General features: G+C 37.8%; 1 protein-coding gene across 2 annotated transcripts in view; it reads right to left on the minus strand.

Moving 5' to 3' along the window:
- TTC28 (tetratricopeptide repeat domain 28) overlaps positions 1-15,483 on the minus strand; it is a 637,573-nt gene that overhangs the window by 422,349 nt on the left and 199,741 nt on the right. The window lies entirely within an intron of this gene.

The following is a 15,483-nucleotide window of genomic DNA, read 5'->3' on the forward strand; positions in this document are numbered from 1 at the left end:
TTTTTTTTTTTTTTTCTTCCTTCTTGGCTAACTTGGGAGAAGGATCTGCCCTTCCCGAAATGCCTACCTTCCCTGAACACTGTAAATAGGAAAACTTGGTTTGTGTGTTTAGATTTTTTTTTTTTTTTTTAATTCCCAAGAACCTTAGTGGGGAAAGGCTGGAAGGAAATCCTGCAAGAACCCAACTCCACAGCTCAGTCTGCACTAATGACTTCCTTCCCTTCAGTGTGAGCACCGCCTGCCCAGCTCCAGCCACACAGAGCAAACGGTTTCTGGGTCTTAGTGCCACGACATCTGCTCCAAAGCAAAAAGTAAGCATACAGTTTGAGAGGCACCTAACAACTCCTAAGGAATCAGAGCCAGGAGAGACCTACAAATTCAGGAAACCATTTCAAAAGATGTATTTGAATTTGAGAGTCACATGAAGAGAAAAAAGGAATTGAAAAGGGACTCCATGGGGCGCCTGGGTGGCTCAGTGGGTTAAGCCTCTGCCTTCGGCTCAGGTAATGATCCCAGAGTCCAGGGATGGAGCCCACATTGGGCTCCCTGCTCAGCGGGGAGCCTGCCCCCCCCCCCCGCCCCGCCTGCCTCTCTGCCTACTTGTGATCTCTTTCTCTCTGTCAAATAAATAAATAAAAATTTTTTTAAAAAAGGGACTCCAGACCAAAAGGCTACAAAATCTCAATGTGTGATCTGAAGACAAAAGATTTTAGAAATCTTAAAAGATTTTTGAAAAATTAATCAAGAATAAACTCTGCTTCTCTAAACCTAGCACTAATTTTATTATTATAAACTACTGCTATGGAGATTGTTTAATTCGTCTTCTGTAAAATGATTCCATCTTATTTAAATGATTCCATCTTATTGGAGATACTTCTCCAAACACGAGATACTATGTAATTCCACTATTATTTGTCATCCAACATGTCTATCAACTCCTATCCCACCACGAGGCTATTTTGATAGATGGGAATATAATGGGTGGTGTAAGCTACCAGAATACTAATGTACCTAATAATAAGTAACTGATGTACTATGAATCCAGGCTCCAACAATGTTTAACTTATTACTCTGCAAGTTCTAGCTGCATTGACAGGATTGGTTGATGTGGGTCATTTTATGCAAATTGAACACTAACTATACCTGATTACAAATGTTATTAAAATACCTAAAACAGGTACCTGAAACATTACTTTTGAGATATTTTCCAAGGCAAAGTGTCTGAAATCCAATGGTGAAAGCACTATCTTTTTTATGGTAATAATATTAACCATTAGAGCTGAATGAATAGGTACTACTTCATAAACCACTACTGTCTGGCAGGACCTATGCCTACATTCATTATCTCAAGCCCTGCAAGGAAGGTCTTACTGTTTCATGTGCCAGATGAGGATGCTGAGATTCAGAGGGGTCAGGTGCTCAACCAAGACCACAACACATGGAAGGTGGTAGGGCTGGTATTCAGACCCACAGTATCATGACTCCAGAGCCTATGACCCTTTCATGACGTGCATCACAGCTACCTTTCATTCCAGTAAAACTACAAAGTGCCTATGGCTTAACCACCTATTATTTGCCAGCCTTTGTTCCAGGCACTAGAAATATGAGTAAGAGGCTGTCCCTGCTCTTGAAATTATATACAGTAAATACCAGTAAATAACACCAGTAATAATAATACCAGTAAATAACACCAACACTCTATTTATGTTCTGACATATCCAAATGATTCCACACAGCTTAACCTGGATATCCTACTAGCATGGAAAGTTCAGTAAATTGCAAACCAAATTCAGCAATCTACCCCAAAATCAGTTTCTCTTCTCAACTTTCCTTTATCTGTCCATAGCTCTGCCGTTTTTCCAGGATAAAAAACCTTCACATCATTCCTTATGTTAAGGAATTCCTCTATCATTCCTCTATCATTCCTCTATCACCATGTTCTATCGCTTCTTAGGCACCACTTTCAAATTTCTGCTGCTAACATCTGAGGCCAGGGTGTCACGAAACAAACATGTATTAAGTGCTAGCTAGGTACAAAGTAACATTTGGGACAGAAAGTTCTAAGAAGACCCTAGGCTACAAGAAATTACAAAGAAGTTAGGACAAAACAGAAAATCTACCTATAAAAAGACAAGCAGGCATTGCCTCAGTCAGTTAAGCAACAAAGGAGTTACATAGTCAGTAGGTGTTCCCAAAGTGAGAAGAAATCACTGTAAATGGTGAGGGGATGAATGATGAAAGAGTCAAAGTCAATTCTATTCCATAAAAGTAAAAGGTACTTTGGCAAGGTCTGTCGCAACCAAATGGTAGGGAACATTATAAGGCAGAGAAATTTGGACTATATCCTATAGAACGCAGGGCACTGAAGGTGTTCATAGTAGGCAAAGGGCATAAGTGAAGCAGCATTTTATTTTTTACATTGTAATACATGTATGTAAATTGTGTATTGGACATTACTATTAATTTCCCAGTCATCTAGTTCCATTTTTTAAAATTTTAATTCCAATGTAGGTAACATACAGTGTTATATTAATTTCGGGTGAGCAATAGGGGGATTCAGCACTTCCATACACATCAGCTGGTGCTCATCACGAAAAGTGCCCTCCTTAATCCCCATGCCAATTTCACCCATCCCCCCTACCTACCTCCCCTCTGGTAACCCTCAGTCTGTTCTCTACAGTTAAGAGTCTGTTTCTTAGCTTGTCTCTCTCTCTTCTTTTTTTCCTTTGTTCATTTGCTTTGTTACTTAAATTCCACACATGAGTGAAATCATATGGTATTTGTCTTACTCTGACTTATTTCACTTAGTATTATAGTCTCTAGCTCCATCCATGTTGTTGCAAATGGCAAGATTTCATTCTTTTTTATGGCTAAGTAATATTCCATTATAGCAATATAGATATATACCACATCTTGATCCATTCATCTATCCATGGACACTTGGACTGCTTCCATAATTTGGCTACTGTAAATAATGCTGCTATATAAACCCAGGGGTGCATGTATCCCTTTGAATTAGTGGGGTTTTTTTTTTCATTTTTTAGGTAAAGCAGCATTTTTAAGCACTATGATATGTAATAAAATATTAACTTTATAATATTAATATTATAAGGCTATTTTTTATAAACCTTTAGATTTTTTTAAACTATGTAAACTATGAATATGCTTACAAGGACCGTTTGACAGATATCAAAGCTAAACTTCCGAGGGGTTAAGTAACTTGCTCAATGCCACACAGCAAGTCAATGGCAATGAAAGGGGTAGAGCCCAAGGCTTATAAATCAATGACTGGGTGATGAAAGCAGAAATCTACAGTTGCTTAGGGGTGAAGAGAAAAGTTTCTATTTTCTACTCTGTCTCTGATTTACTGGTATAACAAAAATTTTCAGAAGGGCAGGGCAAGTGACATGAGTAAGTGACACACAGGGATAAGACACAAGGGAACTGTGAGTATTGTAAAGCTGAAGATACATGAGTAATGCAAAAGAGGTAGCTGAGACATAACTTTTCTCAATTGATATCATGCAGGAGTATCAGTCTAACACTGCCAAAAACTCTAAATTTTCATGAGAAGCTAAAAATCTCCTGTATTTAACTGTTTGCTTGAAAATTTTAAAGCATCCTAACAGGCCAAACAAAACATGCCTGTAGGTCTAAATTCCATCTGCATGGAATAATTTGTGACTGCTGACTTACGCCACTCAAGGCCTCACTTTCCCATATGCAAATTAAGGGACCTACATGGTTCCTAATCTGGGGAGGGGGTGGTTTCTGAAGGCATCTGTGAATCCATATGCATACCACCATGCATGGTCTATGGACTGAAGAGTAATCTCCCATACCCAGACCATGTTGGACTTTATAAAAGACAAAGTTCCTCAAACTAGGGGAGAGCAGGGGTCTGAGAACAGTGAGCTGTATCAGGAAAGAAGACAGAGAAAATATATTTTTCCTTTTTTATTCTTTTTTTTTTAAGATTTTATTAATTTATTTGAAAGACAGTGTGGGAGTGCTCTAGTTGGGGGGGGGGAGAGGCTGAGGGAGAGGAAGAAGCAGGCTCCCCTGTGAGCAGAGAGCCCCACAGAGGAATCCCAGGACCCTGAGATCATGACCTAAGCTGAAGGCAGATGTCCAACCGTGTCACCCAGGTACCCCTATATTTGTGTTTCTATGGAAAGACAGATTCAATCGAAAACTTTGAAGTGATCCGAGATTTTAAACTCATTTTCAGTCATCTCAGTGTATTTCCTTTGGCTCACTTATTTGTATGGCATTTCTTCCCCTGCTGTATGGTGAGTATTTCAGGTTTCATCCAATAGGTATCACTCAAAAGAGGACCATTAAATACCAGTTCTATCTTAAATCACCTTACTTATTTTATGTCTTTATTTTGCTCAATCCAAATTGAATTGGTAATTATATCTGAAATATTTATAGAATTATTATTATACCAATATACTTTCTCCATTAGTAATTTTTTATATAAAATTACCAAGCTAACACAGTTCAAAATGTCATAATTTAGCTTGCTATTTCAAAAAGATCCAGTATCAAACAGCAAGAACACAGTTTCTCAGATCCACAGCTACTAAAAGGCATTTTTCACAATTGCTTTATTTTTTAACAGAGCACTTCACAAATCACTTCTCTACAAGCAGATATTGTAAAACAGTTTATTAAAATAGTATTTTCCTCAATAACTACTTGCCTATTCAAATCTGAACAAAAGCAAGAAAGAGGAAATGAATAAAGAAAACATACCTTTTTTCATTGTTGTAAATTTTCTTAAGATTTCTTTAGGAATGATATGTCTGTCTTTGATCACAGGGTAAATGCCTGAAAAAGCTAGCCTCATACTTATTTACATTTATTGTGTTTATAAGTAGAATATTCAACTCAATGTGAAACAGTATTTGGAAAATATATTAATTTTCCTAAAGACCAAATTATTCTCAATTATCAAGTATTTAAAGAGGTGTTAGGAAATAAAGGGACAAAAGTAGAAGGATATTTGAGATAAAAAAATTTTTTACCTCATTAGTGATATTTCACACAATTGGTTGCTTTCAGAATATGAAGGCCTTGCTTTGCAAAAGAAAGAAAACTAATATAACTTGTTACAGTAAGAATTCTGCCCCAACAGCCAAGCTGATGCAGGACCATCGTCCTAATCCTCAGGAGGGAATTGTTCCATAACATCCAGAAAGGACCCCCCTAACCTTAACCACCTCACTTCTTTCCACTATCAGGCAGTGTCAGGGAAAAAAAGCCCCACCCTTTAAATCCAAAACACATGGACTCACGAACTCATTATATACAAGGGACTGTACTAGACAGTGTGGAAGAAGACAAAAAAGCATCACATGATGTTTGCCCTTGAGGAGACAGCAGTCTGGTGGAGGCTGAAGAAGAAGACAGGTAGACAACTAATAAAAATAACAACAATGATAGCAACTAACTAACATTTACTGATCTCACTATTTGTCTGAGTCTTCAGAGCCCAAGCTCTTAGTGCAAGCTAGGTGCTAAAAGAATGGACTAACTAATGGTATATTCTCTCATTAAGACTATGGAAGCCCTAATGAGCAATTAATTCTGACTGTGGTAAATGAGAAAGGTTTGCAGGAGAGGTGGCACAGTATCCTTTCAACAAGCAGAGAAAGGGTTTGGGGAAGAGTGTTTCAGATTGAAGAAACAGAGCATGAGCCAAAACATGGAAGTATGAAATCTGGGTCACATTAGTAAGTCATCCAATAGATCTTAGACCTAATGTGGGGCAAGGTGTGATGGAGTTAAGGTTAGAAGACTGTCAGTGATATTATCTTACAATGATATTATCTTAACAATAATGCCTATCATTTATTGAGTCCGTTAAAGTATTTTATATATTTTATTTCATTGATTCTTCCTAACACCCTCATGGGGAGGAACTACTAGCATGCCCATTTTTCAGAAGAGGAAATTAAGCCTAAGGGTGAAGTAAATTCTCAAATTATCATGGCCAGAAAGTGGTCAAAAGGAAATTTAACTCCAATTCTAAAGCCTTGTTCTTAACTTCTGACTTCAAACATAATGATGAGCGGCACAGGGTTTTAATCAAGATATTGGCAAACACATTAGATTTTTATGCTGGAAGTACTGTGAGCAACAGAAAGAATGGGAGAACCATAAAGATAGGAAGGCCAAATAAGTTTCTGTTGCAACAGCTCAATAGGAGAGAAGAGGCCTTGATTTAGAGCAGCAGAAACAGAAAAGGGGCCTTCTTAAGAGATATTTCCCAAGTCAAACAGATTCTAAGAACCTGTTACACGAAAGGGACAGAAAGAGTAGGATCTCAAAATGTTTCATCTTTTAAGAAAAGAGACACAGAGGTGTGCCTGGGTGGCTCAGTGGGTTAAGCCTCTGCCTTCAGCTCAGGTCATGATCTCAGGGTCCTAGGATCGAGCCCTGCATTGGGCTCTCTGCTCAGTAGTGAGTCTGCTTCCCTTCCTCTCTCTCCGCCTGCCTCTCTACCTACTTGTGATCTCTGTCTGTAAAATAAATAAAATCTTTAAAAAAAAAAAAAAGCTTAGAAACAAACCTAAAAAGAAGCATATTTAATTTATAAGTAATTTAATTATCTTAAAAACAAACCTTGAGGGGCACCTGGGTGGCTCAGTGAGTTAAAGCCTCTGCCTTCGGCTCAGGTCAGGGTCCTGGGATCAAGCCCCACATCAGGCTCTCTGCTCTGCAGGGAGCCTGCTTCCTCCTCTCTCTCTCTCTGCCTGCCTCTCTGCCTACTTGTGGTCTCTGTCAAGTAAATAAATAAAATCTTTAAAAAAAAAAAAAAAACCCTTGAAAGAAGCATATTTAATCTACAAGTGACTTAACTATCTGCCAGAACAAAGTTCAATACTCTTTGAAGGAAGACAACAAAATCTAGCACTTAATGAAAAAGCCCAGCATTCGTTTTCCAATGATACTTACTAAAGGACACAGATGCTAACCTGGAAATACTCTGTTATCTCTTTCACAAGCAGTTAATCTTCCTTCATAAGGATACTATGACTGTGTTACAAATTTTCTCATATAAATATGATCAATAAACTATACTATTTAGGGCTATAATCTTATTACTTCTTTCTATCAGGGAGCCATAGCCACAGAGCATATGTAATTTTGTTGTTACATAATTTATCAATCTAGAAGAAATTTTAGCATATGTTATCTTCAGCTAAAGTTTATAGAATTTCTCTGAAGTAAATTAAGTGGTCAGATATTTGGACCAGAATATGCACCCCTGGACTTATTAACCTTCCAAAAGAAATCCTGAGTGTATAAGTGTAGTAATTGTGTGTGTGTTTATATATAAGTTTTTCTTTCTTTTTTTTTTTTTTTTTTTAAGATTTTATTTATTTATTTGACAGACAGAGACCACAAGTAAGCAGAGAGGCAGGCAGAGAGAGAGGAGGAAGCAGGCTCCCTGCCAAGCAGAGAGCCCGATGCGGGGCTCGATCCCAGGACGCTGGGATCATGACCCGAGCCGAAGGCAGAGGCTTTAACCCACTGAGCCACCCAGGCGCCCCATATATAAGTTTTTCTTAAAAAAAAAAAAAAAAAAAGATGCTTGAAATTGGGACTCGTGTGTGTGTGTGTGTGTGTGTGTGTGTGTGTGTTTAAAGATTTTATTTATTTATTGACAGACAGAGATCACAAGTAGGCAGAGAGGCAGGCGGGGGGGTGGGGGGAGAAGCAGGCTCCCCACTGAGCAGAAACCCTGATTTGGGGCTTGATCCCAGGACTCTGGGATCATGACCTGAGCCGAAGGCAGAGGCTTTAACCCACTGAGCCACCCAGGCATCCCTTATTTGTGTGTTTTAACCAAAAGAGGCTATATTCCTCTGGCTATGGTTAAAAAAATATATATATATGTATAGGGAAAAGGAATCTCTTTTCAACCCTAGAACAGGAAATAGGCTATGAGAAAAGAAAGTCAGTAGAAATATTATTCTTAAGGTCCATTTGGAGGCCCTCTAATAACCTATTTAACTTTATAGTTATGAATTTATAAGCAACCAAATAAATTACATTCACAAAACTGACACTTCTTTACGGTGTTTGTTGAACTGCCCAATATCTGTATTCCCATTCTGTTTGAGGGGAAATTCTCCATTGGCTATGTCTTTTTTCTTTTTTTTTCTTTTTTTTTTTTTTTAATTTCAAAGAGAAAAAGAGAAAGAGTGAGGAGAGGGGCAGAGGGAGAGAAAGAATCCTGAAGCAGACTCCCCATTGAGTGGGAAGCCTGACAGTGGGGAGCCCGACATAGGGCTCTATCCCAGGACCCTGAGATCATGACCAGAGCTGAAACCAAGAGTCGGCTGCTTAACTGACTCAGCTACCTAGGTACTTCTCCATTAGCTAAGTCTTGATGAATGTAGGAAATATCTTTCATGACAGAAACCAAAAAGGTCAGATGATTACTCTACCCCACCACCCTGTAGCTAGGATAAAGACCCATACCTAGGTTCAATTCTTTGCCAGAGCTTTGAATGTAAAGCAAGTGACACAGGAATAGTCACACAAAGAGAATTTACTCCAGCAGTAGCCACAGCCACATCCAGTTACCATGTCATTAGTGCCAGCAGAGCTCATCATGGCCTCCATCATCCAGCTCCATCAATGGCAGTTCCAGCTCTGGCACCCAGGGCTACTGTGGCACCCTTATGGTTAAGCTACAGGTACCTTCTGATTTACACAGTTGCAATTACTTTCTGTTACTTGCAACTAAGAACCTTGGCTGACTCTCATAGAGACATCTGATTTTGTTATATTGAAACATAAATGTTTCTTTTACATGAACCAATATGTATAAGGTGGAACATTTTAAGGCCCAGTCTTCTGCCCTCTTGTCTACCTATAATTACTCCCTCAGAGATGTGAGCCACTCATAAGCCTCTAAATACCATCTCTTAATTGATGGCACCCATATTTATGCCTCAAATACCTCTCTCTCTACTGACTTGTAGAAATGACTGCCAACTCAACATTTCCACTAAGAAGTACAACAGACATCTTAGACTTATATATAGCCTAAACATCACTCTTGATTTTCCCCCCAAGAATCTGGTCCTTTTTTGTATTTTATCTCGATTAATGACATCTCTATTCACCCAGGAGCTCAGTCCAAAAGCTTTACAGTTACCTTGATTCCTCTCCTTGACTTGTCCTCAACATCTAACTAACAAGTCCTCAACTTTCTATCTACAAATTCTTATCCAAATTCTGCCACTTCGTGTTACCTCTACCACGTCTTCTTTATGCCATTAATACCACCTGGACTACTACAATAGCTTCCACTTTGCTTCCTGTGATTTGGTCTCTCCGTGTAGCCTGAATGATTTTTTTTTTTTAAGATTTTATTTATTTTTTTTTTATTTTTTTTAAAGATTTTATTCATTTACTTGACAAAGATCACAAGTAGGCAGAGAGGCAGAGAAAGCGAGAGATAGAGAGAGAGAGGGAAGCAGGCTCACCGCTGAGCCCGATGTGGGGCTCGATCCCAGGACCCTGAGATCATGACCTGAGCCGAAGGCAGAGGTTTAACCCACTGAGCCACCCAGGCACCCCAGATTTTATTTATTTATTTGAAAGAGAATGTACAAGCAGGAGGAGGGACAGAGGCACAAGCAGACTCCTGCTGAGTGGAGAGCCCCACACAGGGCTCGATCCCAGGATCCTGGGATCTTGACCTGAGCCAAAAGCAGGTGCCTAACCAAATGAGCCACCCAGGTGCCTCTAGAATGATCGTAAATCAGATTATGCACATACGGGGGTGGGGGTGGTGGTGGATGGCTGGCTCAGTCAGCAGAGCATACAACTCTTGATCTTGGGGTTTTAAGTTTGAGCCCCACTTTGGTGTAGAGATTACTTAAATTTATATCTTAAAGTGGGGGGCACCTTTCACAAAGGGAAAAAAATAGTTAAACGTCCCATTCTTTTTTAAGATTGTATTTATTTATTTGAGAGAGAGAGAGTGAAGAGAGCATGAGAGAGGAGAAGGTCAGAGGGAGAAGCAGACTCCCCATGGAGCAGGAAGCCCAATACAGGACTCAATCCCAGGACTCCAGGATCATGACCTAAGCCAAAGGCAGTCGCTTAACCAACTGAGCCACCCAGATGCCCAAATGTCCCCTCTTGATCTCAGCTCAGGTCTTGGTCCCAGAGTCATGAATGAGTTCAAGCCCCACACTGGGCTCCATGATGGATGTGAAGCCTACCAAAAACAAATTAATTTATTTAAATAAATTAAAATAAAATAAGATTAAAAATACAGATCCCTTAAGGCCTCCCTTTGCACAAAGAATAAGATACAAAGCCTTTACCGTGGCCTACAAGGCCCTAAATGATCTGGCTTCTACCTTTCACCCTCATCTCTTGCCATATTTCCCCTCTACTGAGCCGCAGCCAGACCTGCCTTCTTATGCTTCTTTCATGACCTTGGTGGTTGCAATTCTATCTGCCTGGAATTCTCTTCCTCCAGAATAGGTATTTCCTTCTCAATATTCAATTCTCCTTTCAAACAGCAAGCCCTCAAGAAGGCCTCCTCACCAAAATTAATTCCCCTCCCCACATTTACTATATAGTCTATTACTTTGTTTTCTTCAACCCACATGTTATAATTTGAAACTGTATTATTTATTCATTTGATATGTGTGTCACCCAACAGATTTTAATGTCTATGGAATGGTATCTGGATTGTTCACCACTATAAAAGTCCAATACTTAGGAGAGTTCCCAACACATGCTAGGTCTTCATTAAATGACTGTTGAATAAATGAGTCAATTTAATGTCAGTTACATGGTAAGATAAAACACATATAATTTCCTTTGCTGTAAAATTTTCAGCATGGAACTTACTCATTTATCAAGGAGTACTTGTAAAATCCCTCAGTTCTAAAAGGATTTCAGACTCAAAAAGGGGCCATTTCCCTGAAGTGAGCACTACACCTGGCCTAAGTCTAAAGATGTTCAATTATGAGAAATACAAGCTTCTGAAAATAATTATTCTGAAAAATCATTTATTTGTCCAATTTTTTTTATTGAAGGAATTTCAATACTATCACTTTCTATTTTCATTTGTATGAGGGAAAATCTCACATTACCCAAAAATGGATGGATAAAATGATCTTTAGATAGTTTAATAAATAAATTAAAAACACTCTGAAATCCTTAGATGAAGTACGAATCACTTGTCAAAAGTACAATCTCATTTGTCAAAACATGAAAATGAAAAAAGAGAAGACACAGCAATAACAGGCTCAGAGCTGCCAAACTGACAGGCTGTCTTAAGTAAGAGAGTCAAAACATTCATATGCTAATTTTTAAAAGCGCTGTCTATCTGGCCACCCATATAAAAACAGGAAAGGGCTTTTTCTTCTTATTTCAGAAGGATATGAATGGGTCAGACGGTGGACATTCTGATTACCAAATTAAGCAACAGAATTAAGGTCCAAAAGAAATTTCTATTTTTCTGAATGTAAGATAGCAACTAACTGACCTGCATAGTAAGGAATTCAGAAGATCCAATCACTACAAAAACTTATCAATTACACCAGTGAGCACAATAACTAGCAGTCATCTGCATATGGAATACAATGCGGAAGATCACTCCTCCTGTGAGCAGCTGGAGTTTGTTTTGTATTGTAAATGGCAAAAATTGAATAGCAAAAAAACACAGAAACAAGGGTAAAGATTTAGCTAAAATGTACAAATATTTTTAATTATTTTCTTTTCTCATTTAATACCTTACAGGGTTGTCTTAGTCACATTTCTCCTAACCATTCCTCCCTCTTGTAATACCAATAATTCTAAACAAAAGAGCATCTCCTTGAAATGTTCCCTTTATTAGTTTGACGAATTCACCATCGAATGCACACTTTCATGAGTCACCCACTTCCTGAGATGTGGAATACAGCCTAGCAATAAAGCTAAAGCTTTGCTCAAATATGATTTGGTAAGATTGCTGATGTGTTCGGATTCAGATATTTTGCTGCAAAAAATGAGAGTGACCACATTTGTGTGATTACATTTGATTGTATGATTACATTTATGTGAAATGTCCAGAACAGGAAAATCTATAGAGACAGAAAGTAGATTAGGACTGCTAGGGTCTGAGGAGTGAGGGGGGGTGGTGGGTATATGAGGAGTGGCTGCTAATGGATACCGGGTTTCTTTAAGGTGAGATGAAAATGTTCTAGAATTGGATAGTGGCTGCACAATTTTGAGAATATATGAAAAAAATAGCTGAATTGTACACTTTTTTAAAAGGGTGAATTTTATGGTAGGTGAATTATATTGTAATAAAACTATTATTTAAAAAAGTGGTCAGCTTTCTCCAATTCACAAAGAAATTAATACATAATTCTCTGTACTTAAAACTTTTCTATCACAAATTTTTTAAGTCTTTGGCATGAGCTACCTTTTGTCTTCTAGCACCAGACAAAAAATAAATAAATAATTAGCAAATGAATGTTAGCATGAAAACCTGAAAAAACAAATCAACATTCCTAGTTGAACAGGCTACTTTATTCCAGACATGTGCTGATGATACAAATTTATTATAAGTACATGTCACAGAAACATTTTCTAATTATCACTGTCCATATGCATTTCAAAGATATAATAAAAGATGTCACTATTTCATAGTATTCTACCAAGAACACCATGGCTGTATATGGTGTCTTCTTCTTCTTCTTCTTCTTTTTTTTTTTAAGATTTTTATTTATTTATTTGACAGACAGAGATCCCAAGTAAGCAGAGAGACAGGCAGAGAGAGAGGAAGGGAAGCAGGCTCCCCGCTGAGCAGAGAGCCCCTTTCGGGGCTCAATCCCAGGACCCTGGGATCATGACTTGAGCTGAAGGCAGAGGCTTTAACCCACTGAGCCACCCAGGCACCCCCATTAGAACCACTGAAACAGAACAAAGCTAATAGGCCAAATAAAGTTGAAACTAATCTTTATAACAAATATGCTAGCCTAACATTTCTCATCCGTGACTACAAACTCTTACAAAAAAAACCTTCACACAAACTTTTCCTAACCCCACAGAAAAAGCAAATGGAAAGGCTATTTCTGATAATCCTCACCAATTTTAACACCACTGCTTCAAAGATAAAATTTTAAAATTCCAATCCTAAAACACAGGGACTATACTAAGTATCAAAATCTGTTCCAACTTTAAAAGAAATCTAAAAACAAAACAAAACAAATAAACCTCTGTTTCCTGAAGCACCGTCATATCTTAACAACAAATAATTTATAATCCACTTTTCTGAAAATCCAAAACTCATGCTGTCCATAGAAATTTCTAGCTTCCTATAGTTAAACTTATATAGATGAGTTTTAAATTTTTATAATAACCAAATCAAATACCATCATACTGCTTTCATAATTGCTTTTAAAAAGTATGCTTTATTTTAAAATTAATGCACTTTTATTAGTTTTATTTTTTCAAAATAATCAAAATAATCTTTGATATTCTAACCTATTTATTCTTCCACATAAATTTCAAATTAATCATGTCAAATTTCAGGAGAAATTTAGTTGATAGTTTAAATGTTTTTGTTACATAAAATCATACATAGTTCTTATTTACATTATTCTTAAATAATTTTTACTACGATAAATGTACCTCTTTTTTTTTCCACTAGATTTTCTAACTTAGGTGGAATGCTAAGTGAAATGTTACTTATTTTATTAAACTCATTTTTTTCCTAGTACCTTAGTCAACTTATTTGGATTTTCTTGGGATTAAGTAGGTTTGCAGTAAATATCTTTGTCTTAATTTGATATAAAAGTCTGTTTCAACATTTTACCTCAAAAAACTTAGAATACAAGGGCGCCTGGGTGGCTCAGTGGTTTAAGCCTCTGCCTTCGGCTCAGGTCATGATCTCAGGCAATCGAGTCCTGAGTCCTGCATCGGGCTCTCTGCACAGCGGGGAGCCTTCTTCCCCTGCCCCCCCACCGCCTGCCTCTCTGTGATCTCTCTGTCAAATAAATAAATAAAAATCTGTTTTTAAAAAAATTTAGAATACAATTCAAAAAAATAATAAAGCACATTTAAATTAATAAGAAAGCAGAATCTAAGGATTCTCTATTACAAAATAAATTAAACAAACAAGGTAACAAATTCATCCAGAAATACAAAACCTACCAAAGGAGATTTTAGCTTGAAGGTAGTATGGACTTCATTTCAAATTTATATATAACAACTACTCTTAAATGGATGAGACAGTTTGAAAAATTCCAGATGTATCTAAGCCTGGTTTTCAATAACTTTCTTGATAATCTCCCCTGAAATAGAGGTACTAATATAAACCAGTATTTGGTAAAGACAGAAACATCAAAAGATATGGTCCTAAATAAGAGGCTTAATCTTTTTTTAAAGTCAGTTTCTGAAAGATAGTATTAAAATATTTACCAGAATAATAACAGCATACTCTGGTTTTATCAGATCATTAACATCTCATGCATCCCAGTAAAAGATATTGAACACAACATCCACAGCGCAAAAGATTTCCTCACTGCAGCATATGTGTGTGTGTGTGTGTGTGTGTGTGTACACGTGCTGACAGAAGGGGTGGTAGTGGCAAATAGTTTCATTTGGGAGTTTTGTATCCCTACTCCAAGTTACTATGGTTTTTCCTAACAGGAAGCCTAAAGAAGGTGAATAAAATCTGACAGAAACTGCCTTGTTCTCACCTTTCTCTCTAAACAGGGTCAAAGTGCCACCTGCTTCCCTCTTCCAGGCCCACCCATACTCTAAAAGCAGATCCAGCTTTTGACAGAAAGCATGTATTTGCAGAAAGCAGTCTCTCTTTCTTGTTACTGCTACTGATCTATATTACGCGATTACCTTGCCTTTGTCCCAAGTCTCCAAAGCTGAACTTGACTCCTTCGTGCCTGCTCCTTATCCAAGTTTTTCTTCTTTGTATCTGAATACCCAGAAATCTGAACCAATGACTGGTTCTTGCCCTCAAGAAGACCTTGACACCTGACCTACTATCTGGCTCTGATCTTTGTTATGTGTCTTCTTGTCTAGATTGTCCTCTATTCTCAATACTCCAGGCGTGACTGTAACTATCAGCTTTAAGGCTGTCCTTTCAGGAAATGTTGCTCGCCCTAAAGAGAAAGAATGACGAAGTGGAGAAACATGGCTCATTGAGAAAAAGAGTTCAATACAAACAAATATACATTTTTAAATGCTCAAGATGCCAAATATTATGCCATGTACATTTTACCACCATAAAAAAATGAAAATAAAAAAATAGAAGTGAACTTCAGAATCTGTAGGAAAAGAATAACTCTCTGATGAGTCTGTAAAGCGGACTACTTTTATCAGGATGAAAGAATAAATGAAAGAGGGGCACCTGGGTGGCTCAGTGGGTTAAGCCACTGCCTTCGGCTCAGGTCATGATCTCGGAGTCCTGGGATCGAGTCCCGCATC

This window comes from Mustela nigripes, chromosome 8 (assembly GCF_022355385.1).
Source record: "Mustela nigripes isolate SB6536 chromosome 8, MUSNIG.SB6536, whole genome shotgun sequence".
Lineage (NCBI taxonomy): Eukaryota > Metazoa > Chordata > Mammalia > Carnivora > Mustelidae > Mustela > Mustela nigripes.